Below are 26,154 nucleotides of genomic sequence, written 5' to 3'. Positions count from 1 at the left end.
TCCTGCCCCACTCTTAACAGAGCAACTCGACCCAGCAAATGTCTGTGTTCTGTGAGCCCATTTGCATTGGGAATTCTGGTACCCACAGCCAGCACTATCCTGGCTGAACCTGTGTGTCAGCAAATTACCATGACAACAGCTCTCTGAGATAGCCGCTCTAAGAGTCTCTGTTTGTAGGTGAGAACAGAGGCTTTGGGGGATTAAATAACTTCACCAGGGCACGTGGCTAGTAAGTGGCAGATCTTGGATGCAAACCCAGTTCTCTCTGAGTCCTAAGCCTGCTCCCCTGCCCAATGGTTCCCGTCCATTCCCATCTCCTGACCAGCTCTCCGCTGGGAAGAAGCACTCCCTTTTCTGGGGGCGGGAGGAAGCCCTGCATTTCTCCGCCTGTGCGTAGGCCGCGCGCTCACTGACTTCTACAGAGATGCACCCGGGAGCTCCAGGCGGTCCTGTGATTTCAGCACAGAAACCTCTAGGTGGGCAGCACATGAAATCACTTTGCCTTTTTATTGCTAAATACAGCACACGTGCAGAAGAGTGCAGAAAACGTAAATGTAAGGTGTAACGAACAGTCGTGAAGAAACTACCCCAGTCAAGGTCTGTCTGGATTTGGTCATTAAACGTTGGTGGCAAAGAGCACAGTCGTGATGATCTCGGTCCTTCTCCCCAGCCTAGTCACTCCGGTAGCTTTATCTGTAGCGTTTGGCACTCTCTAGGAAAAGCAGTGTGTTTATGCCGTGATCTATAACATTTATGCCACAATGAACACCCACAAATAGACCCACAAGATGCTCTCCTAGAAAAGAGCCATTAAAAAGATAAAACCAAGTTCTGAACCAGGGCTGTAGTGATGATGAAGTTATTATTAGCCCTGTTCTACTTTCTGGCTCTTGTGATGCCAGATTCTCAGGGGAAAAAATGGCTTCTCAAGAGATTTCCTGGAAATCCTAAGTTATGGAGTGGGTCCCAGGGTTCTCGGGGCAAGGGGATGACAGCTCCCCACCCATGGCCTCACCCTTCACTCCTTTTCCTTCTGCTGGGAAGGGACGATCCTTTCCTTTGAGAGCCAGGACGCAGTCACATCCGTAGTGGGAGATCTTAAGTATACAGGCTTCATTGTGTGTACCTGTGGTTTAATGGTCTTTGTTATTTTTCAGCAGATATCCTGCCTAGATAAATACCAATTTCTATGTGTGCGTATTTCTTGTAATTGATTCTTTATTAGCTTTTTTCAAAGACAGTGGAATGAAAAGACCTGTTTGAAGAAAGCACAGAAGGTCCATGGCTGCAATAAGAGAATAAATAAATCAATGGGTCTTTTATACCAAAGGGAGCCCGCTGTGACCCTGTGTGGTGGAGTCACAGAGGGGAACCCTGGGAGCGGCTCACCGTTGAAAGGAACCCCAAAGCCTGTGATGTGGAACCAGCCTCCAACTGGCCTGCCAGTAATTAGGAGGCGGATTCATCAGGATGGTGTTTCCAATTCATATTTTAACCCTTATTTGGAGTCTTCAGTTTAAAAAGACAAAAAATATCTTTCAGCCCTGATGACTCCCTTCATTATTTTAATTACTAAGCAATCTATTTGATACCTTACATTCCCAGGCAGCCAGCAGGTAATTATCTGTTTGCACTGCTGAGAGCAGCCTAGAGCTGCGTAGGTTTTCTTCTGGAAGTCAGAGCCCACCCTTGAGAACAAAGACAGTGGTCCTGAGATGGTGCACGGAAGAGGGGACACACACACACACACACACACACACACACACACAGTGGTACAAGACAGTGGTCCTGAGATGGTGCACGGAAGAGGGGACACACACACACACACACACACACACACACACACACACAGTGGTACAAGACAGTGGTCCTGAGATGGTGCACGGAAGAGGGGACACACACACACACACACACACAGTGGTACAAGACAGTGGTCCTGAGATGGTGCACAGAAGAGGGGACACACACACACACACACACACACACACACACAGTGGTATCCGGTTTCTACGTTTGACAGTGCAGGTCCTTGTCTGCTTGCCGTACATTCATGTGCACTTAGAATATAATCCAGACGGTGGCTTTCTGTGCCCCTTGTCATTGAGCTCCAACCACTCAGAGCCCCTCGCCAAGGAGGGTGGCACAGTGCTCTTAGCTTCCGTAAACCAAAGTTCTTTGCAAACAGCACCCACTCAGGCCTGGGGCTTCAGTGAAGTGGTCCAGCCTCCAGGCAGTAGCCAGGTTTGGCTGGTGATGCTGGGCTATGGTCAGGAGGAGGCTGGGCAGAGAGCTGCTGTGGGGAGGGGGCGTGGGGGGCTTCCTTAGGCAGGGCTGGGTCTCGTTCACTCTTGTCCCCTCAGTGCCCAAACCAGTGCACGTCACTTGCTTGTAATCGGCACCAAGGTCTGCTGATGTGTGTTACACCCCTGCTATTTGCCAGGTGAGACTAGCGTGGTGAACAGAAGTATGGAGCAAGCGCTGTCTGCAGACAGCTTATATTCTCGTGGGGAGAGACGGATAATAAAATAAATGAGCATCGTGTGATGTTCTTAGACTGTGATAAGTGCCATGGAGGAAAGGCAAGAGCGTGAGATGGGGTGCCCTGCATTTGAGGGCTGGGGTGTGCAGGGGGCGCCAGCCAGGACAGAGCATGGTAGTGGGAGCAGAGCAAGTGACAGGCACTGGAGGAGATAAAATCAGGTCACACAGGGTCTTGGAGGCCACTGGAAGGGCATTGGCTTTGACTCTGAATGAGGTGGGAAGATCTTAGAAGACCTTGGTCAGGGTTCCACGTGGTGATGTATGTTAACAGCATCGCTTTGGCTACTCCAAGGAGGTAGAGTGGGAGCAGGGAGACCAGTTAGGCGCTCGCGATAATCCAGACAAGAGACGGTGGTGGTTCGGATGGTAGTGATGGAGGTGGTGGGCAATGATCAGATTCTGGAAGCCAGAGCCTGTGGGGTTCGCTCTGGGGTTAGATGTGGGGCATGGAAGTCAGTGACACAATGTCACGTCCGCCATCTTCTTTGGTCAGACAGGCCAGCTGTGGTGTGATGTGGGAGGAGTCACACAAGGGCATCAACACCAGTGGGAGGGATCATTGCGGCCATCTTAGAGGCTGGGTACCACCACGTGGGAGGTGGAATGGGCGCTGGAGAGACAACCACCCGTGTCCCTGCAGCGAGGCTGGGATACTGCACACGTGATTCTGGTCTTGAGAGTTAGGGGACAGTGGCCTACAGTCACCTATCAGCCTTCACTCTGTTACTAAATAATCTTTTCTCATTGATGACAGAATATACTGAGTTCTCAACCCACTGTGGATTCCTCAGATGCCTCTCTTTTTTCAGTTATTGAACTTAGAGATTGATTGTTCTTAAAATCTATACCTAAAGCCTCCATTCTCTCCAATTCTCAGCTCATTCCTTTCTTTAATATTCTATGCTTTATCATCCTGGACCATCTCTGAAGCCCAAGACTTTATCTGAAATGGCTTTAACAAATAGTCTCATTCAAAATCTGCCCACAAGCCAGTTCCACCCCCCCCAAAAAAAAACCTCCCATGAAACCCCTCCCCCCCTCCCCGTCTTCCGGTCTAGTCACCCTGCCGTCTACCCTCCCACCAACAACCCTAGCGTGGGAGCAGGTGTCTGTGCCACCCAGAGCTTGGCCCTCTCCCCCTCAAGTTCGTAGCTGACGAAGGGAGCAAACGACACCTCCCTTTTTGAGCAAGAGAAACAAATAAGTGTGTCTCAGGGGCTCATTTCTAGTGAGAAGGATAGCTTGTTTGGCACAGAAAATGCAGAGAAAATCCTCTTGGGAGCATGAGGGCAGCACAGCCCTCGCGACCACTGTGCTGTGGGAACTTGACCCTTTTCCCCACCAGGAATGGGGAGGGCTGGGCAGGGTCCTGCAGCCCTCACGGCCACAGGCGAGAATCATGGGTGAGAGTAAAACCGAAAACAGAAAGAACGAGCCTCGATTATGGATGTGTGTCTGACAAGGTGCTAAGGTACTGCACGCAGTAGGTCATCTTGTCTTGAGACCATGACTGAGGCTCAGGGGCTGAGTGACTTGTTCCCAGACACTGTCCTGGCTCTGCCAGCCTGGGGCGGTGACCAGGAGTCAGCGCAGCTGCCGCCGGCACTGAGTGCTTGCCCGCGGCTGTTCAGCAGGTGCAAGGCAGGTGCTGCCTGCAGTGAACACCCTGCATCCCGGCGACCCTGCTTCTGACCTTGTGTGTGGTTAGCCTGAAACAGGAACAGATTGGGTTTGTGATGCTCTGAGGAGGACCAAGAAATGGCCTCCCTCTTCACTGAGTTCAGATGTAATTACAAAATAGATACGGAACTCAAGTAAAGATCAGAATACAGTTTGAATATTGATATGGTGAAATGAGGAGGGGCTTTGGCTCAGTTTGGTAGCTACAGTCGTTGGGGCCAGTGTGGTGGGCAGAGGGGCGCCCCGAGAGGGCTGAGCCCCAAAGGCCCCGTTCCTCCGACCTGCCCTCGCTTCAGACTGATCCCTCCTCCAGGGAAGCATCCCAGGCAGGGGCAGCACGTGTGTCTTGAAGACGAGCAGGAAGGTTGTGTGCTCACATGTATGAACAGGGAGCGTTAAGGAGAGTGACGTGGGCGGGGCCATGTATGAACATGGAGCGGTAAGGGGAGTGATGTGGGCGGGGCTGTGTATGAACAGGGAGCAGTAAGGGGAGTGACGTGGGCGGGGCCAGCCCAGCAGGACCTTCATCTTTATCCCAAGAGCCCTTAGCATCGTGAGCGTCTCGTTATCAGATTTGTATGGTTGAAGATCACACGGGCTGCGGTGGGGAGAAGTGGGGGTGGAGGGGAGCAGGGAGACAGGAGACAGGATACAGAGGTACTGGTGAGTGTGGAGGCCAGCGAGGGACCCCAGCCCTCGCCTCTGGCGGTTGGCTCCCTTTTCCGGGACGGTGCTGATGGCCACAGGGGTGGATCCAGCTGCAGTGAGACCGGAGGAGGCTGGGGCTCTACCAGACCCTGGAGAAGACCGACCGACCGACCGACCCTGCTGTGCCTACCCTCAGACCACGTGCAGGCCCCTGTGAAAGGTGTTGTCTCTTCAAGCTTCATTCTCAGTGTGGAAACTTCTTTCTTCTGGCATTTTTACAGTTTATGAAGCAAAAAGGCCATAAAGAGATGTGTCCCCCTCTCAAAGCTGTCACCTAGGTGCAGCTGCCAGGTGGCCTCTCCCCTGCACTGGGGAAAATGTGATTACTGCTGATGAAGGACCAGGAAGCCAGGGCCCACACTTGTATGTGGACTCCCCTAATGCCAGCATAGACAGGGAACAGCTCTTGGGAGGCTGGGTGTTTGGGGCATGTGGGGAGGTTTTGCTGCGGGCCCAGTACTGCTCTCTCCCCCAGCAGGCATCCCACCGGTAAGGAAGTCTGCTCTGCCGTTTGGCAGGCATCTGCTGAGCCGCTGCTGTGGACCAAGCATCGTGCTGGTGCCCAGGGTCCAGCAAGGAACCCTGCCTTCTCAGAAGTTAGCAGGGGCCGGGGGTGGGCACAGACAAGTGACAGACATCACAATTCAGCAGCACAGTGAGGCCAGGGAGAACTTCTCAAGGGGCTAACTTCCAAGCAGAGTCCTGCGGAATGAGTAGGAATCGGGGAAATGGAAGGTTAGGGAGAGGGGGGACGTAGACGGAAGGTCCCCAGAATTTGAAGGCGCTGGAACGTACATCGCGGTGCTGGACTGAGCCTCAGGCGGGAGGAGAAACCAAAGAGAAAAAGGATGGTGTGAGCGCTGGTGGAATTGCGGGTTTGCCGACAGGCAACTGAAGGGGTTTCTTGGTGACTTCTTACTCCTACCTGGAAGGAGGGCAAGATCACTTAAAAGATGACTATTGGGCTTCCCTGGTGGCGCAGTGGTTGAGAATCTGCCTGCCGATGCAGGGGACACAGGTTCATGCCCCGGTCCGGGAAGATCCCATGTGCCGCAGAGCGGCTGGGCACGTGAGCCATGGCCACTGAGCCTGCGCATCCGGAGCCTGTGCTCCGCAACGGGAGAGGCCACAACAGTGAGAGGCCCGCGTACCGCAATAAATAAATAAAAAAGATGACTATTAATAGGCTCTCTTTCAACTTTGCAACTCATCTCTAAGCATCTCTCTTGGTCAACCCATCCTTATAGGATTTCCAAGTCTTTTCTCACCATTTTGTGGATCGCTTAGCAAGGCCCCCTCCAAATCAGCATAGAACTTTCTGCTTCACCCTTTTGTGCTCAGGTGAACTTCATAAACATAATGAGTCAGGTGGGTTTTGAGAGGCTGGGCTGGAATCCTAACACCGTACATACGACGTTGCTTCTGGGGTGGCGCATGCATTCTAGGTACAAGCTCGCTGTCTTATAAATGGTATTTTGGAACATAACTCTCCCTCAGTGATTTTCAACTATTTCGGGAAATCGTGAAGTTGAACCTCCTTGGTGTGTCAGTCTAGAAAGAAAAGCCAGGAGTAGCCAATGTCGTGACTTAGGCCAATAGATTGGACATTCAGTGTCCACTTTTTTAGGCGAATGGCATCTTCCAACCTGGGGATCAGGTGCTGCCATCGTGGGCACTTGGTGGTTGATGAATAATAAAAATGCAGCAATTCCCAGTGTGCAACAGACAGCTTTCTCCTGGTGAGCAAAGCAAACTTAATGATCCATTATGTGAACTGTCCTCAGCAGCACCCGTTCTGGTGAGAAGTCCTTGAAGGGGGGTCAGTTCAACTAATTCCAATCATGGGTCCGCCCGGAGCTTCTAAAGTGGGGTGCCCCCGTCACGCCAAGTCCCGATAACGGGGCAGATGAGTAAATGCTTCCCTCCTGCCTGTCTCTGGCTCCAGGGGTGAGCCTGGCAGAAGCCCGAGCTGGCCTGCAGTACCCAGCTGTGCCCCGGCAGGCCGTGTATACCCCTCCCACACCCTTTTTCCACGGCCCGATTCCACACGGGACCTTGGACTTGCTAGGCACTAAGTGATTGCTCATCTGTGAGAAGCCATTGACATCACGAGAAAGGGGGCTCTGTGAATTCCTTCCATTCAAAATTTATTTCTCCTCCCCCCCAGTTTGTGCCAGAGGACCCCATCAAACGTTTCTGTTTTATGGCCTAACAGTACATTTTTCCCACTTACCATCCTAAAAAAAAGTCTGCCACCAGCTCTGCCCTGGTTTCTCTGTGGGGCACCCTTCTTATGCCCGGAGGTGATTTCATGAAGGGCCGGGCTCGCCCAGTACCTCTGCTGTGCTGTGCTGAGGTCCCAGGACGGAGGGACCCGTGACTTACACGAAACACGTGAGCAGCTTCTCCCCACCCTCCTCCTCTAAGAAGACGTTACAACCAGCACATCAGGCTCCATCTCAGTGGTTTCTACCCCATCCCCATCGAAATCTCTGTGCATTAAAGCTAAATCCTGGGGTGTATTTAATTAAAAGACAAATGGCAAAATAAGGTTGTGGTGGGTGCTTTCTAATTGTGGTCTGTTCGATTTTAATTACTGATCGTAAACTGTGAAAGCTCGTCCCAGGCACTGCTCTGCACACCCCTGTTCTTCTTCATCACAAAGATGTTCTCAGCTGCTGACAGGCTGGGCCTCCTCGCCTGTGCACAGCGGCTTGATCTTGCCCGACAGTGACTCAGCAACTTGCTGAATCCAATTAGCAGCTTTGCAGCAACTTACTCAAGGCGGCTGTAGTAAAGTCTGGCTTCAGACATCTCCAGCAGCCAGGTGTCCCAACCCGTGGTCTGCTTGTCGTCAGCAGTTACCGCCGCCAGAGTGCACCAGAACACGAATCGGGGGTCATGGTGAGTTAGAATCCTGCTTCCCCCAGGGTCCCCGCTTTTCTCTGTCCTTAACCTGTGACTGACATGGGTGCGCTTGGACATTCATGGTCAGAGCAGCCAGAGATCTTAGCGACCATCCAGTCCCCGGGAAGGAACTGAGGCCCAGAGACAGGAGGTGCTTGCTCGGGGTTACCCCGGTATTTAGCGAAAGGCTACACCAGGGGGACCCGAGCCTCTGACACCCCCCGTGTTTCCCCATCCTCTTGGCCCCTGCAGACTCTGCCCCAGCCGGCAGGGCAGGTGAGGTGAGTGAGTTACGCAGCCCCTCTGGCTCTCAGTTTCCTTACCGTCACCATGGAGTGATTACTCTGTAAGAGAGTTTTGAAAAGTACATAAGATGCTTTAATGAAGGTGCCCAAAACAGAGTAGAAACTCAGCACCCAAAAGTCCCTTCCATCTTGATTTGGGGGCAGAGGGAGGGCGGGGGAGAAGGAGAGAGAGAAAAAAACACGTTTGTGTGAAAACATTATGAACCAATCACTCCCACAAACACTGAAAAAAGCAGGTGGCCAGAGGGGCGCTGCTTTGGACACGGGTTTATGTGGCTGGTGACAAGGAGGAAGGGGCCCTCTCCAGCATTGTGCTCAAGGGCCCAGAATTAAACTGGTACCTCTGTCCCAGCTCAGAGCTCTGCCCACATCTGTCAATAGATACCAGATCGCTCTGCAGCTTTTCTGCTTGGACACTTGCCTGTGTTTTGCGAGTTGCTATTTTTCTCGTTGGAGTAGACCTAGGTCTACACCTAGAGGCTGAGTGAATGAGCATATCTTAATGAAGTGTAAAATGATAGGCCATGGCATACAGCCGTCAGTAACCCAGGCATCACCTCCCCGTGTTAACATGCATATAAATTTCATGGCTTTGTCCTATCTGCTGAAAAGGGCACCACAGAGCTGGCTTTTCTCTCTGCTCTGTTTTGAGTTTTCCTGTGCCCAGAGGTAACTGCAGAGAGTGATTTAAAAAAAAACAAAAACAAACGGGAGATATCTTCCAAATCAAGTACAGTCAACACAGTGTTTCAGAGAGAGACTCACCAGCCACTTCCCTATAGTTTTGATACAGGTGGGAGGTCCAGACTGAAGCAGCACCATGGTAGTGCCGACAGGTAGTGCTCAGATGTCCTGCAGGCGGAGGTGTTCATGGGCCAGGGACAGCATGAGGATGAATGGACAGGGCTTAGCAGCCGGCACCGGTACATCACAGTTCATATCAATGCCCTTGTTTGCTTTTTCTTTTTAGGTAAATCTGGGGACATAACCTTTTATTAATCTAAATGTATGCATTGCTCATTAAATTAACAAAGCTTATAATGCTAATACTATTAGAGTAAATCCTGTCTTTTATTGAGTATTCACTTTGTGCCAGTCATGATATTTTAATCTTATTTCATATATCTATAAAGTATGTTTTATTAGCCCTACTTAAAGGTGTCGAAAACTAGGCTCAGAGAGAGTCAGTAACTTGCCAGAATGAGAGCAAGTCTGTGTGACTCCGGAGCTAGGCTCAGTCCTTCTGCTGACTTGCTTCACCGTGTGTTTCCATGAGTAGTCAGGTTCTGTGGGAAGCCTGGGGCTGATGGAAATAACCAAGACAGGAGATCAGCTTTTCTGAGTTAGTTGCTCCAACTTAGGGCATTTGGAACTCATCTAAGATGGAGACTACCCCTGGGAAACCGGGACGTCTGAAACCACAGCTTTCAAACAGCTCTGATGGAGAGTGAACCTGGCTCACTAGGTTGTAATCTAAGCCATCGTATTATTGTTGCTGGCTTCTTACATCCACTTCTTTTTGAGTTCAGTTTTCTTCCTAAACTGTACCATTCACAGGGCTTTCATGGCAGGTGTTGAGTAGTAAACTTTCTCATTTTGTCTCACTTTGTCTGAAAATGTTTTCACTTTGCCATTATTCCAGAATAACAGCTTAGCTGAGTATAACTAATATAGGTTGACATTTGGTTGGTGTTATTCCATCACCTCCTGACCTCTTTGTAGCTATTGAGAAGTCACCTATGTCTTTAATTGTTCCTTTGTTAAGTTCTCTATTTTTCCTCTGTAGTTGTTGTCAGGGTCATCTCTTGGTCTTAGTTTTTCTGCAGTTGCATTATGATGTGCTTAGGGCAGACTTTTATTTTAATCCCATTCAGAACTTATTGTGCTTCCTGAGTCTGAGGACTTCATTAATTCTGGAATTTTCCAGCCATTATGTTTTCAGATATTGTCTCTCTTTGTTCTCTCTCTATTCTTCTTCTGGTACTCATATTCTATCCTTTGTTTCTTACCCTCTCCCATATTTTCATTTCTGTACTTCTCTACTGCATTCTAAACAGTTCCACACATGTGTCTTCCAGTTTATTAATTCTACATTTGGCTGTATCTAATCTGTGGTTTAGCCCTTCCACTCATTTTTAAATTATAACTATATTTTTATTTCTATACATTTTCTATGTTGGTCTTTTTCAGATCTGCTGTTTTTTATTCATAATGTTCTTTCATATCTTTTATGTCTTTTAAGTATTTTTAAATGTTGAAATTAACTTTCAATCATTTTAAACCCTTTCTGGATTGTTCTTATATTAGAAATTCTTGGGGTACTAATCCTGCTGTGTTTTTTATCTAGTGACTGTGGCATATAATGGGTTGTCTCCTCATGTGTTCTGTGTTTTTTGACTGTGAGATTATGTTCATTGGGGCCTTTCCTGAAGTGATCCCATGTGGCCACACTTTTCTCCAGGGCTGTTCTGCATTTTCTTCTGCCAAGTAGTCTAGGTACCCTACGGTTAGCATTATTCCAGGGCCAATTTTGTGTTGATTTCTCAGCTTGCAGATCTGAGGCATTTCTTAGTCTACTGTCACATCAAGGATGCAGCCCTTCAGAGTTCCAGTTTTGTGTGGGAATCTCAGGTCCCACTTCTTGCTTCATGTGGACCAAAGCCTTCATATTCTGTTCTCAGGTGGAGATTAAAATCTGAATTCTATGTTACAATAACTGATACTGCTTCCTACTCTAGGCGGCTGAAGTTCTAGGCACTTACTGTTGCAGGTCTTTTTTTTCTTTATTTTTTGCACCTGGTGATTTCCCCTTGCTTTCATAATCTACTCAGCTATCCACTTTTAAAAGCCAATGTTCCTATATGTTATTTGGCACATCTAAGAGTATGTAGCAGTAGGATCTTTAGTTTATCATATTCTGCCATCATTCTGGAGTCTTCCTGGCTCACTGCTATCTTATTCTAATTGTCATACATGGAACAGATTGTGGTAGAGGAAGAGACAGACTTACTCTTTGATCACCTGTTCTAGCAATCTGTCCAAAGCACACTCTGTGCCCAACTCTTCACTCATTCCTTTGCCCAGTAAAAAAAACTCAGCGCGAAGTAAGGGAGCCGAAAGATGCTGGACCACCACACAAGTAGCTTCTTCAAGGCATGACAGTGTCACATTGGCCCTCAAGCCCACAATTGAAGTGTCTTGTTGATACTTTGCCTTTGAAATTAACTCATGGGCAGTCTTACTGAATCTTTCCTAAGCATTTAAAATGGACAGAATTCAACTTCAGAAAATTGATGATGTTTTTCTCCAGTACACCAGAAATGTAAGTTCGATGGCTTTTTTTTTTCTTTTTTTGAAGTAATACCAAAAAAAGAACACTTTTTTTTTTCATTGAGTTTGAAAATGGACAACCTCAACTCAATAATATTTTGAAGTGGTTTATTGACTTGGGCTTTTACTTTATTAGTACTTTCTCCCAAGTTGCTGACAATGCTTTGCTCACATGACTTCAATTTTTCCTAACTGAAGGACTAGTTAGGAGCAGATAGCATTCCTTTGGTTTTACTGAGACCTGGAGAGGGCAATAGATTTATCCAAGTAACAAAGATAGCCAGACCATCAAAGACGCTGTGCACTTGAACCTATCAACCTCCATGGCCCCAAACAAAATTGGTTTTTCGTGGAAGTACATTTTAGAGCTACTCCCTCAAGTTTCATCAAGGGACTAGCCTTATGAAACCCACGACTGCTTTGAAATAGCAATATAGTTGAGACACTGGCCACTAAGTCAGACAGCATCCCCAGCCTGGGACTAAAAGCATAGCTTTGGAGACAACTGGACACCTAAGTTGGAATGCCACCTCTGTTACCATCTACTTGAGTGACCTGGGAAGATGCTTTTAACCTCTCTGAGCTGTAGTTTTCTCGCCTGCAAAATAGGGGGAATAATTCCCAATACGAGGGGACTGTAATGAGAATTAAATGACAGGTTGCATCCAGGCGTACTAAGTGACCCCAAAATCATAGTCATTGCTCACCTAAAGCTCCCTGTATGAAGCCCCACCTAAACGTTTATCTTAGAATATCACCTTGGGGTGGGTTTCCTTCCCTGAACAGCTATGATCTTTTCTCCGCTCGGGCAGTGAGAACCTTGGAATTGATCAGGCTTCTTTCACTGTGGCTGCGAATTCTAAACCAGATTTATGTCTTTACTCATTCAGCCCACCACCTGCACATCTGTGTTCTGTGTTTTCCAGGTCTGACTTTGCCTTCATCAAGCTAACATTGTCCCTCATTCTGGCTTTTTTCATCCATGTTTTCTATTAATGGCAAGGATGAAATGAAACATTAAAGTGCCTAACACTTTATACATAATAGATCCTTCTTCCCTTTAAAGTATTTTTTTCTTCTTTTGCCCTTTCTTTCTTTATACTTCCTACACTTTCTCTGCCAAGTAATATTTACTAACGCATTAATTTTTCCCTTTTGGGGATAAAGTCCTAGTCACGTTTTGAAAAGCAGCCTGAAATTCATCAGTTACCGTGGTATCCTTGTTGAACAGCAGTCAGCGGTGACTGCAGTGGACATCAGTAGGCCGGCAGAGTATGTCTGGGAGAAAGGGTGAGCAGAGTTTAACGCAAAGGAAGGGAGCGAGGTTCCAGCCTCGGCCCTCACCCACTCACGCCATCTTTCTGGGCCTGTCCCTGCTCTGCAAACAGAGGAGAGGATTGCCCTGTGGTCACAGCCGGTGAGATCACACGGGCACGAGGTTCTGGAAGCCTCATAGCTTTATAATTGTCAGTTTTCTTCTTGCTGCTACTACTACTATTGACAAAGTAGCTTCAACTTTGCGAAGACTGTGTGAGGGCAAGGCCCAGAGCTTTCTTTAATCTTGTCAATATTTGGAATTTAAAAGTTGTTTCCAGGCTTCCCTGGTGGTGCAGTGGTTGCGAGTCCGCCTGCCGATGCAGGGGACACGGGTTCGTGCCCCGGTCCGGGAAGATCCCACATGCCACAGAGCGGCTGGGCCCGTGAGCCATGGCCGCTGAGCCTGCGCGTCCGGAGCCTGTGCTCCGCAACGGGAGAGGCCACAACAGTGAGAGGCCCGCGTACCGCAAAAAAAAAAAAAAAAAAAGTTGTTTCCATACATAAGTCGTACAAGGTTCTAGAACAAGTTTCCATCAGTGTGGTTCATCGTGTTAGCTCCTCAGGGGAATAGGAGTCTGGGATAGTCACGTCCTTCTCCAGATGTGAAAATGAATCCGTTAGGAACGTGGGGTGACTGGGGTGTGACCGTAACGTTCCAGCAGCTTCTGAGTTCAAATAGCACAACGCCCTCCAGATGCTGTGTGCTGAAGGCCATGTGATGCTGTTTCGTCTCAAAAGCTGTTTGGACCCCCCGCTTTTTTTTTCTGCAGGAATTTTTACAGGACCAACAGTAAGCCACGTCGGAAAACATACATCTTATTTTATGGCTGTGCTGCTTCCGGCACGTCTGGAATATTATGCAATTAGATCACTTTTCCTCCTCAATTTTAGCACTAAATATCTGGCCATTTGCAAAAATGAAATCTCTCTTTTATCGTGATAAATTTAAAGGCTCATCTGTAATTACAAAGTGCCTTCAGAACCTACTGACTCTTGGTAACACTGCGAGGAAGTTGTAATCCCCTCTGTAAGGTGGAGAAGCTGAGGCTCAGAGCTGTTAAAGGCTTCTGTTAAGCCACTCGTCCTACGGTGACAAACTCTAGGGGAAGAACCCGGGTTCCCGACCTCCGCAGCCTGTCTGCTCTGTGCCGCACTTGCTGTGTTTATGCTCCATGGGATCAAGGATTTCTCTTTACTTAGAAGAATGTGGTCCCCAAATGAGCTCCAGTCCTATTTTAAGCAAATTTCACTTGGATTTGTTAAGTTTTGAGATGAATTCGTGCAAACCATTGCCTGTCTGAGCTTTGCTGCCTTCTATCATAGAATATGGGGTGGTTTTTATTTTATATTTATTTTTTTGTTTGTTTTTGGGGGGGGCTTGGTTTTAAATCACCCTCCTTGGAGCCTTCGGGATGCTGATAAGCTGCTGGGGGAGGGGCTGCCGTGGGCAGGCGGCCAGGCCGAGTGGGCGGGTTCCTCATGCCCACATCAGCTAAAGCGGCTGTGCTTTGGGCTGTGCTGTAGATGCTGTGTGATTTAGAGGGGACAGATTGGAAAGGTGTCACGTGGCAGAGAGCCTGGGGTTCTGGGTTTTAAAACAAAAAAGTCCTAAACCTTGAGGCCCTCTGGTGACGGTGCTCTTGTGATGACCCTGGGTTGAGCTCAAAGGCTTCATGACATGACAAGCCGAACCGTCTTCTAGGGACTTCCTCGGTGGTCCAGTGGTTGAGACTTTGCCTTCCCGTGCAGGGGGTGCGGGTTTGATCCCTGGTTGGGGAGCTAAGATCCCACGTGCCTCTCAGCCAAAACACCAAAACATAAAACAGAAGCAATATTGTAACAGATTCAATAAAGACTTTAAAAATGGTCCACATCAAGGGGCCTCCCTGGTGGCGCAGTGGTTGAGAATCTGCCTGCCAATGCAGGGGACACAGGTTCGAGCCCTGGTCCGGGAAGATCCCACATGCCGCAGAGCAACTAAGTCCGTGTGCCACAACTACTGAGCTTACTCTCTAGAGCCCGCAAACCACAACTACTGAGCCCGTGTGCTACAACTACTGAAGCCCACGCGCCTAGAGCCCGTGCTCCAAACCAAGAGAAGCCACCGCAATGAGAAGCCCACGCACCGCGACGAAGAGTAGCCCCCGCTCGCCGCAACTAGAGAAAGCCCGCATGCAGCAACGCAGACCCAACGCAGCCAAAAAATAAATAAATAAAATAAATTTTTAAAAATTAAAAAAACATGGTCCACATCAAAAACGTCTAAAAAAAAAAAAAGAACCGTCTTCTAGCCGACACCTAGCGAAGGCAACGATCTGACCAAGATCGTATGGCCCAGAAGAGGAGGACTTGCGATTTGAGCCCAGTTCACAGACACATGCCATTCCCTCTACCCAGAATCCTGCCGGGGGCGGAACCGCTTCCCCCAACCTCCTTTCACCCAGTAAGTCCCTCCCCCTGTGAGGTCAGCTCATGGTACTTGCACAGGAACCTTCTCTGACCCACCATCGAAGTCAGTGGCCCTTTTTTGTGGCCCCATGGCTCCATGTTCCTCTTCTTCAAACACCTTAGTGTAGTTGCAATTCTCATTGCTTGGTAATTCTTTAACACCTGTCTCTTACGCTACACTGTGAGCTTCATGAGGTCAGGTCTGTTTTGTTTGTTTTGCTTTGTTTTGTTTTATTCCATCATTGGGTCCTCAGTACCCAGCAGAATACATGCCATATAGTGCATGTTCATTTCATTTGTTGAATGAATGAATGAATGGAGTAGATGGACAGACAGATGTCTAGCCTCCCAGGCAGTGATATTAAACATTACGTGTGCTGCCCCCGAGATCCCTTCTGACTCTGACCACCAGTGGTCCTGGCGGGGCCGTCATGCTGTTTTGCTGCTGATAGTAAGTTGAGGGGTGGGCAGGGCTGTCCCGGGGGAGAAGGACTGGGGTGAATCCAGGACCAGCGAGGACAGGCCGGAGCCCTTGCCAGCTCACTGTGAGGGGAGCTCCCACTCAGCCTGCTCTGTGAGTCCCGGGTGGGCTGCCCCGGAAGTGGTCCAGCATCAGGCTCTGCAGAGGGAACTCAAGCTTGAACCAGAAAATCTCCGCGGTTCCTGATCCTGGATTCTGTGATTCCGTAAAACATGCTGCTTGGATGAATGGCGTATAATCAAGCTCTCCCTGCTGTATTCCAGCCTAGAGTATCATGGCTAGAGGAAGCTCGTCCTCCCAGCCGAGTCCCAGTTTAGTCCCTCTCTCCTGTAACCTCTCACTCAGTATCTGTCGAGAGATGACGCTATTAGTTAGCCCCGGGGAGTCCCTTCTCAAAAGCATTTGCAAAGTAACCATAAATCATTGGAAATATATATAAATTTCTCTCTACTAATGTGTGCTTCCTTCATAATTAACTAGACACTGAGTCTCTCAAAGTAATTAGCCCACTTTCTCCAAGACTCACTGAAGAAATAAAAGCTATACGACATAGCACACTCCTGGCTAATCCTACTTATGAGTAATGGGGTTGAGGAGAGCTCTGTAGCATACTCCTTGGTTGGGTGGTTCTTCATACCAGACGGGTGACATCGTACATACCCTTATATCTCAGGAACCCTCTGTTGTTTGGGGCTGTGAGATCTCAGGGCCCACCTCTAGGTACAGCAAAACTGCCCAGAGCAAAGGTCCTACCAGCCTTTCACAGGACTCCGTACAGACCTCATCCGGGACCCGGTGGTTTGGGTTGATTGCTGAAGGATGGATTTTCAGTTGAGCCTTCTTAGCCAGGATGATAAGGCCCTCTCCCCGCAGATCATGCGTCCTCTGGATGGCTCTCCATTGGACCACTTATACCTGGAACATACCCTCAGCATCCTTTGTTGAAACAGAAGAGGAAACATGTAATGAACGTCCCTACCAGTACCACGTGTCATTCGCCACCTAGATTACGCTCTTTGCCCTTCACCTGCTGAAATCCTACTCGTCCTCAAGATCGAGATCTAATCTCATCTCCCTGCCAGTCTTTTCTAACCCCTAGGTCGTTTACAATCTGTGCCCTCCATTTAACACGTAGCACTAACAGCATTGTCCTGCTGGCTGTCATTTCATGCATCCATGTCTCAACCCCCAAGCAGATGGTAATCTAGCCTCATCCTTCTTTGTCTTATTTTGCAATACCTCTTCCCCCTCACTCTGCTGCTCTGTTGTACCCAGAACAGCCACCCCATGAATATTTATGTATTGATCAAGCAATGCCTATCCCTGTTCTGTACCTCCTCAGTGTCTGCCTCCACACAGAATAAATCATTGTGGATCAATTGATTGAGATGAAAAGGTAGCACTTCACCTGCCAAACATCTTGTGTTTTGTGACCTGGCTCATCCCCTGAGGTGCCAGTGCGTTCGGGAAGCTGCGGTGCACCAGCACGGAGTTAAAGTTAGCTCTGCTGACTTGGGCTGTGCGGACGCAGCCAGGGAGAAAAGGAAAACCTCTTCCAAATTCCCCACACGGAGGACAAGCACAGAGCTTTGGAAATCTGCAACATGAGACGTTACTTCAGGCTTGTTAGAAATGTAGGAGGATGGCTTGGAAGACAATGGAGAGTTGAAAAGCACTTTTCAAATACGGTAAATGTTGTTAGAGCACGATAAGCAGCGGTCCTAGAAACCATTTGCGTAAAATGCAGGGCAGCCTGGCTGCTAAGTTCATGAAATCAAGAGAGGAGCCGTCTGGGCAGGTGGAAACCAAACACGTTGTTCTCTGGCAATGGTCCTGCCACCGGGCCAAGCAGTGGTCTGCTGGGGTTTTCCACTGTTGCTTTCTGTTTGTTTATCTTTAGTACAAATTCGAGTTCCCAGCTTCCTCTTCTAGTAATAGTCAACTAGGTTGTTCGGGCGAACTCTCCTCCTCCAAAATGAAAAGTTTATTGTGATAAAATATACATAACATAAAATTTACTCTTCTCACCATTCTTAAGTATACAGTTCAGTGGCGTTAAGGACATTCACACTGTTATGCAGCCGTCACCTCCATCCACCTCCAGAACTTTCTCATCTTCCTCAGCTGAAACTCTGTCCCCCTTAAACGCTAACTCTCTGTCCCTGTCCCTCAGACCCTCGCGACCAGCACTCTCCTTTCTGTCTCTATGAATTTGACGACTCCAGGGACCTCATGGAAAAGGAGTTGTTTACTGTTTGGCCTTCCGTGTCTCCTTATTTCACTGACTGTAATGTCTTCAGGGTTCCTTCAGGCTGTTGCATGTATCCTGTTAGGATCCATCTGTACAGATGAGGAAGGTGGAGCTCAGACACCCTGTCCGAGGTCATTCGGGCCTTTCTGTGTGGCCCCCACTGAGTGTCTAGAACCTTGAGCCACATAAGTAATAAGACCAATTGTTAACTGTAGCTTGAACGGTGCCAAACGCTTTACATACACTATTTTCATTCAGTCCATCAAAAACCCTGTGAGTACACGATCTGGATCTTAGAACAAGAACCTGGACCAGCGATTAAGAGCTGGCCCAAGGTCCGAGAGCTGGCAAGCAGCAGGGCTGGCTGGGCTGCACCCCGAGCCTCCCCGCGGGAGCGTCTATTAGAAAACGTCCCCAGCGCAGTTCTTTTCATATGGACGTGCACGTGGGGACCAAGAACACAGGCCCGCCCCCGGGGAGGCAAGGGCACGACCTCCTTCCTCCTGGCTGCCTGGCCTGAGACCCTGCCTCGGAAGAACCGGGAACTTTGCGGGGGTTGATGGGAGTGAAAGGGGTGTTGGGGGACGTGAGGCGCCCCTGAGGACCTGCCAAGTGTTTGACGTGAAAAGGCGCGTCTTGCCTGCAAAGCGCGTGTCTCCTGGGACCTCTTCAGCTGCCAGTGTGCGGGCGGCCCGGGAGCGGGGGGCAGCTCCGGAAGCGGGTTCCTCTCGCCCGGCCCCGCTTTCCCTCCTTCGGGGCCTGGCTTGGAGCTGTCTCTCCCACGGCGCTAACCGTGGGGGGAACCATCTGGTTTGGTTTCTGGTGACTGACGCCAAGGAACAGAAATCCCTGTGGGAAGAGGCTGCAGCCACAGAGGCAGTGAGAGGCGGTGACGTCCACACCACGGACTCGGAGGCTCGGCTCCGAGCGGCCCTCGGGGGCGCCAGGCCTGAGGCCGAGCGTCTGAGCGTGGGAAGCAGACGGCTCGGGGGCGGAGCGTGCGTGATGGGGCAGGGGCGGGAGAAGGCAGTGCATGGGAGGCCAGTTCAGTCCAGAGGGTCTGTGCCAACCCGAGACCCGCCTCCTGCGGGGCCTCTTCCCTGGAGAGTCGGCCTGGCTGTCACCCAGAGACCCCCATGGCGCCTGCGGCGTCCCTGCGCCGCCTGCCCCGAAATCCCTCTGACGGGCACCCCTTCCCTTCCGTCCGCGCGGGCCCTGCAGCCGCTCGGCCCCTCCAGAATCCCCTCTGTCCTCTGCACTGACTCCTGGGATGCAGAGCTGGGGGGGGCGGGCGGTCGCTCGGTCCAGCCCTGTCCCTGGTGAGGTCAGGTGGCCGTCACACGGCCGTGGCTGGGGCCTTCCCTGCATTAAAGCGACGCGGCCTCTGTCCTCGAAAACCCCAGGGCAGTTCATGAGGAGACGGGCACACCGTCATCGGACCTGAGGTCTTATGATCACGATTTCACTTTTTCCTCTTCCCTTTGGCTTCCTTTTTTTAATACGGGGAAGGTAAAGGGGGGAGGTGATTTTCTTAGTTTCTAGAGCACTTGTTTAGATCGTGCCCAATGCTGAGCGGTAATTCACCTCTCTCCCTGACTCCCAGCCTCCCCCCAACTTTCCCAGTCAGGCTCCCCAGCGTGCCCCCTGCCCTCCCCCCGGCATCCTTCCTCTCCCCATCAGCCCTGCAGGTAAAGGAGGTGGGGGACACAGCAGCGGGCCCTGAGCGCCCACCCCGGGCCGCCAGGGTCTCGTCAGCATCTGCTGGCGTGTCAGCGCCAGCCCCGGGAGGCACGTGTCATCCTCACGTCACAAGGGGGGCGCCAAGGGCTCGGTCGCACAGACAGCAGAGGCCAGGGACGGAGTGGAAGTCGGACCCCTGCTGCAAGTCTGGGTTCTTCTCCACCCCTCACACCCCATTTCCCTGGCAACCAGCCCCCTCCCTGATCCCCTTCCCATCACACTGTTCCCCTCACCGGAGCCTCCCAACCGGGCGAAGGGCGTGGCCGGGTGGCCGTCACACGAGCAGGAGCGAGTCGGTGCTCCCACTGCCTGGTCCCCCGAAAACGGCACCTGCCCCAGCACAGCACCGTCCCTGCTGTGGAGTAGCCCCTGTAGGTAGGTCGCGTCAGCAGGGGCTGTGGGCACAGCGACCCATTCTGGGAGGTGCCCAGCGCGCCACCAAGAACGTGAAGGGGCTGCTCTCGTCACCGACGGAAAAGCAGACACTTCCCCTGTCTCGGGAGCAGGTGTTGGCGGCCTCCGGGGAAGGATTGACCTCGCGGTCGGAGCCTGTGTGGTTGCCGGCGTCAACTTGATGTTGGGATGATGGAGGCGGTCCAGCCCTCGCCGGCCCCCTGCCCCACTGTCCCTTCTGTCCAGGGAAGCCCGGTGGCCCCAGTCCCTGCACAGAGTCCATCACTGGCACGCTGTTACCTGCAGAGCGGCAGTGAGCTTAGCAGTACTTCCTTTTCACTGACTTATCATCGACTTACAATGTGATATTAGTTTCAGGTGTACAGCATAGTAATTCAGTATTTTTTGTAGGTCATACTCCATACAAAGTTATTACAAAAATACTGACTATGTTCCCTGTACTGTACATTACATCCTTAGCACTTGTGTATTTTACGCCTAGTAGCATGTACCTCTTAATCCCCCTCGCCTATTCTGCCCCTCCCCTCTGGTCACCACTAGTTTGTTCGCTCTGTGTTCTTTGGGGTGGGGGGTACACCCGGGAGCGGGAGTGCTGGGTCACGTGGTCATTGTGTTTACCTTCGTGGGAGCCACCGGACTGTTCTCCACAGTGGCCACGTATTGTACGTTCCCGCTGGGCTGCTGGTTTCAGATCCAGCCCCACCACTTACTCGCGGTGTGGACGCGGCCCAGTGACTTCTGCTCTCTCTCTCTCTCTCTCTCTCTCTGCTTGTCTCTTCTCTCTCTCTCTCTCTCTCTCTCTCTCTGTTTCCTCATTTGTGTGTCAGGACAGTGATGCTGTCTACCCAGTGTGGGTGTGATGCTTACATGGGTTCGTGGATGTAAAGGGCTTACATACCAGTGCCTGGTATGTACGAGGCGCTGCGTAAATAAACGTCTGCTGCTGGTGCTGTTTCTGAGCCAGCGGGGGCCATGACAGATGAAAGATTGAGAGGCTTTTGGGCTAAAAGAGGCTGCATTGGGAGGATGTAAAAGAATCAGAAAGGCCCTAATCCAGACAGTTGGGGCTGGCCCTCCGGGCATCCCTCCCTCTGGGGAATCCACCTTCTCACCTGTGCCACGCTGAGCTGTGAGACCCTCCAGCTCCGTGGTCTTCACGGATCGACCACTCCTCAGGGGTGAGAGACTCGGTCCTCCGCTCAGACCCGGGGCCAGGTCTGTGGCTTTCGGTTTCCCCGCCAGCGAAAGAAGGACCAAGTAATCCACCATCTGAAAGCTCCAAAAGAAGTTTCTAGCAAACAGACAAAAGGCACTCCTCTCTCTCCCTCTCCCTCTCTCCCTCTCTCTCTCCCTCTCCCTCTCCCTCTCCCTCCCTCTCTCCCTCTCTCTCCCTCTCTCTCTCTCTCTCTCTCTCTCTCTCTCTCTCTCTCTCTCTCCCCCTCTCTCTCTCTCCCCCCCCTCCCTCCCTCCCTCCCTCCCCCTCCAGTGATGTTAGGAAAAGGCAAACCTGGTTGATTTTCAGTTGAGTCTACTGAATTATGGCCAAATATTCTGCCAAATACTGTTTCTCTCAATTTTTAAAATTAATCCATATGTTTATGATTCATTTGCTCCCAACTCATCACAGTGTTTTGTAAAAGCTGTTGGAATCCCAAGAATCCTTATAGGGGCCTTCTTGGAAGCACTTAGAAGCGAAGAGATAAATTTTTTTCCCACTCGTCTTTGGTTGGAAATCTCAACTTGTAGAGGCCGTATTACCAGCTCTTCAGCTGAGAGACAGAGACCTGAGTGAACCACCGAAAAAGTGTAATAACAGTGTCGTGAGGATGCTTTCATCTCACGCCCGTGCAGCGCTTGATGGCGTCCGAGCCCTGTCACCTTGTCTCCGAGGCAGTTGGGAAAAGTCGATGGGGTCAGTGCTGTTACTCTTTCAACGGAGGAGAAACTCAGAGTCAGGACGTGTGTCGTAGCCTGGAAATGAGGAGCCAGTTCTAGGCCCCTGTGAGTCGGGGAGGGGGGCGGGGAGGACGGGCCCCTGCCCAGGCGGGTGGGACAGCGGCCTCGCCTGCAGTAAACCATCCTCCCACCCTTGCTGGGTCGCCAGATCTGTCGCCGCACTTGTTCTAGTAAATGTTTGCATCGTCACCAAACAGCCCCCAGTCCCTCCGCCCTTTTTCTTGCTCAACTAATTTCTCCTCCCCTAGAACCCTCCATCCCTTGGAAACCCGGGATGCTGCCTGGTGATGTCGGGATGGGAGAAGGGCCCTTGCTGTGCACGGGGGCGGGAAGGTGGGTCTCCCGGCTGCCCCGAGAGGCCAGTGCAGCGGGGCACAGCTGGGCTCCACACCTGCGGGGCACACTGTCCCTAAAGGGCCCCGGCAGGGCAGGCCTCGGCCCTCCAGCCCCAGCGCGAGGCCTGCTGGGGAAGCGTCTTGCGGCGCACACAGCCTCTGCGTCGGGTGCCGTGGCCTGGTGTCTCTGGGGGCCTGGGTTCTACAAAAGGCTTTGCCACCAGGAACCAGGAACCACAGCGGCCCGTGATGCCAGCTCACTGCTGTGCCCACGGGGCTCCCTGCTCACCTCACTTAAAAAGCACAGGAAGAGGCCCCGCTTACCGAGCTCCTTCGGTTCTGTGCCGCACACTTGTGTGCTCTGTCTGGTGGTTCTGCTTGGAGCCGTTCTCCGCGGTCGACACGACTGTTATCCACCTTCTATCCTGAGGTCCAGTGCGGGAACCAGCCGGGGTCACCGGGGGAGGACACGGCACCGCTGGGCGTGGACCAGGCGCTGGCTCCGAGGCCTGCCCTGTGGCCGCCGCACCGGCCCGCGGAGGTGGCTGAGGCTCACGTTGGCGGAGGGCTTGGGCCGCCCCGGTGTTTGCGGCTACCCTCGCTGCCTCCTAGCTGACGGCGTCCGCCTCCCTCACTGTTGGAGGCAGGGGTGGGAGAGGGAAGGAGAAGGCCGTGGCTGAACGCGGGACGGGGCCGTGGAACGCCGGCAGGGCAGTGCGACCAGCCTCCTCTAGGCCTGAACGCAGCCTCCCACCCCGGGGTTCGGTGGTTGCGTAAGCATTCGTTCAGCAGCTTTTATGCAGCACCTGCCCTATGCCAGACATCGCCCTGGGCACCAGAGGAGCAAAGTGGAGTAACACGGCCAGGTGCCGTCCCGCAGGGGCGCACAGCGCATGCGATGGAGACCAGCGTCTAGGGGACTCGCTGGGGAGATGCAGAGGCGCAGGCCTGCCCAGCGCCCGGCAGGGCAAGTCTCTTTTCTTTTTTTAATAGAACAGCTTTACTGAGATGTAAGTCACGTGTCATACATCCATTTAAAATATTCAACTCAGGGCTTCCCTGGTGGCGCAGTGGTTGAGAGTCCGCCTGCCGATGCAGGGGACATGGGTTCGTGCCCCGGTCCGGGAAGATCCCACATGCCGCGGAGCGGCTGGGCCCGTGAGCCATGGCCGCTGAGCCTGCGCGTCCGGAGCCTGTGCTCCGCAACAGGAGAGGCCGCAACAGTGAGAGGCCCGCGTACCGCAAAAAAATTAAAAAAAAAAAAAATTTCAACTCAGTGGTTTTCTAACATTCACCACTATCCCATTCCAGACATGCTCACTACCTTCAAAAGAAACCCCATCCTCATTAATAGTCACTCCACTTTCCACCAACCCCTCAGCCCAGGGCAGTTATGATCTGCTTCCTGTCTGTATGGAATTGCCTACTCTGGACGTTTCATATAGTGGAATCATATAATACGTGGTCTTCTGCGTCTGGCGTCTTTCACTGAGTGTAATGTTTTCAAGGTCCATCTGGGTTGTAGCATTAGAACTTCATTTCTTCTTATGGCTGAATAATATTCCGTGTAGTGGTAGATTGTTTATCCAGTCATCATTTGAAGGACGTTGGCATTATTTCCACTGTTTGGCTGTCGAGAAGAACGCTGCTCTGCGCATTCATGCACAAGTCTGTGTGGACAGACGCTCTCATTTCTCTTGAGCGTATGCCTACTGGAGGGACCGCTGGATCACAGGGTGACTGTGCGTCAGGGTCTGAAGAACTGCCGTGCTTAACTCTCAGAGGCTCCTCCGGCTCTTTCCCCAGCGGCTGCACCATTTTACATCCCCGCCAGCCACGCGTGAGGGTTCTTATTTCTCCATATCTTCTCCAACACTTGCTATTTTCTGTCTTTTTGATTGTAGCCGTCTTAGCTAGTGTGAAGTGGCATCTCACTGCGGTTTCGATTTGCATTTTCCCTGCTGGCTAATGACGTTGAGCACCTTTTCATGCGCTTCCAGCCGTTTGCATGTCTTCTTGGGAGAATTCTATTCAGATCCTTTGTGCATTTTTAATCAGACTATGTCTTTTTATTGTTGAGTTGTAGGAGTTCTTTATATATTCTAGATACGAGTCCCCTGTCAGTATAGGATTGGCAAATATTTTCTCCCATTCTGTAAGTTACCTTTTCATTTTCTTAATGGTGTCCTTTGAAGCACAAAAGTTTCTAATTTTGATGAAGCCCAACTCATCCATTTTTCTTTTGTCACCTGTGCTTTTGGTGTCATACCTAAGGAAGCTTTGCCTGGCCCAGCGTCGTGAAGATGGACTCCCGTGTTTTCTTCTAAGACTGTTATAGTTTTAGGTCTTAGTTTAAGTGTGTGACCTATTTTGAGTTAATTTTTGTCTGGTGTGAGGAAAGGGCCAACTTCGTTCTGTCCTGCATGAGGACACAGAGGCGTCCCAGCACCGCTTGTTGAAAAGACGTTTCCCCATCGCATGGCCTTGGGGCGGGAAGAGGTGGAAGCGCTGCCCTGCTTCATCGGGGGACCTCAGGGCAGCACCCAGGGCCCATCCCAGGCGCGGCCACTGAGTAGAGCCACTGGCCGGAGCTGGAAAAGCAATGAGGGCAGGGCGGACGTTTGTTTTCTCCCTTGTCTCGGGCAGGCAGTGGGGTGTCGGGTGGGGCGACAGGGCCGGTGGTGTGGAACCAGGGGTCCCGAGGAGCCCCCTAAGGACCGGCTTCCTCCCCCAGCCACTCAGAGGTACCTTCTTCCCTTACCTGGATCCACAAGGGGACTGAAATGCGAATAGGCCTGTGAGGCACAGTCCTCCCCCTTCCTGGAGGCGGCGAGCAGGGGAAGGTGACCAGCCCGGGCGGAGGAGGAAAGAGAGCAGATCAGGGAGGCTGGGACACCCTGCTCAGCGAGGGGCCTGGCGGCAAAACGGGCGGAGAGGGTGGAGGGAGCCCCACCGAGAGCAAGTCCACGAAGTGTCCCGAGTCCCGGACCCGGGCCCTGTGGCACCTGTGGGGAACGGCGGGCCTCCCAGGGCATACAGAGCGCCCGACCCCACCAGAGGCCCCTGTTCAAGGCTCTAGCTCTCCTGCAGGCCCGGGGCGGCCTCCCGCTGGGCAGCGGGCACGTGGTGCGTGGTGTTGATGTCCCTGGGGCTCTGCCCGGGACCCACTCGTCTGCTCCAGCTTCTCCACCTGCAGCGAGGCAGGCAGGGCTGGCTCCCAGGAAGGGGGCTGGAAAGGAGGAATTTGGTGACTTGAAGGAGAGAAACAGAAGTGCCTGGAGAGGGGAGGGCCAGGCCGGCTGGCCAGGGCCCCGGGGGCTTCCTGATGAGCTGCTGTGTACCCGTGTGTCTCAGCAGCTGCCACGCAGTAGAAGCCTTAGTGCTGTCGGGACCCCATGTTCCAGAATCACCCAGCTGCCCCATGGCAGCCAGGCCAGCAGCCGCCTGGTAGAACCAGGATTAGAGGGACTGTCTGCCCGGCACAGAGATGGCACGATTGTCCTATGCTCCCCACGGCCTGCAGGGGGAGCGCTTGGTCCCTAACCGCTCTGCTTGTCAGGGTCCGCCTCGGAGCCCAGGGCCCCTGCCCAGCTGCTGAATCAGGGCCGGCCCAGGAAATCGATTTGCAAGAAGCTTCCCTCCCAACGGATGCACTCAGTCCAAGGGGACCCAGCGGTCAGCATTCCTGTCACCGGCTCCTCTGTAAGGGACACGCCGGCCGTCAGCAGGGGTGCGCCTCTG

The 26,154-nt window shown here is 51.8% G+C and overlaps 1 protein-coding gene across 3 annotated transcripts in view; it reads left to right on the top strand.

The window, feature by feature from the left end:
- FARS2 (phenylalanyl-tRNA synthetase 2, mitochondrial) overlaps positions 1-26,154 on the top strand; it is a 396,095-nt gene that overhangs the window by 365,217 nt on the left and 4,724 nt on the right. The window lies entirely within an intron of this gene.

This window comes from Orcinus orca, chromosome 10 (genome assembly GCF_937001465.1).
Source record: "Orcinus orca chromosome 10, mOrcOrc1.1, whole genome shotgun sequence".
Taxonomy (NCBI): Eukaryota; Metazoa; Chordata; class Mammalia; order Artiodactyla; family Delphinidae; genus Orcinus; species Orcinus orca.
This window is presented reverse-complemented; position numbering and strand designations above follow the sequence as displayed.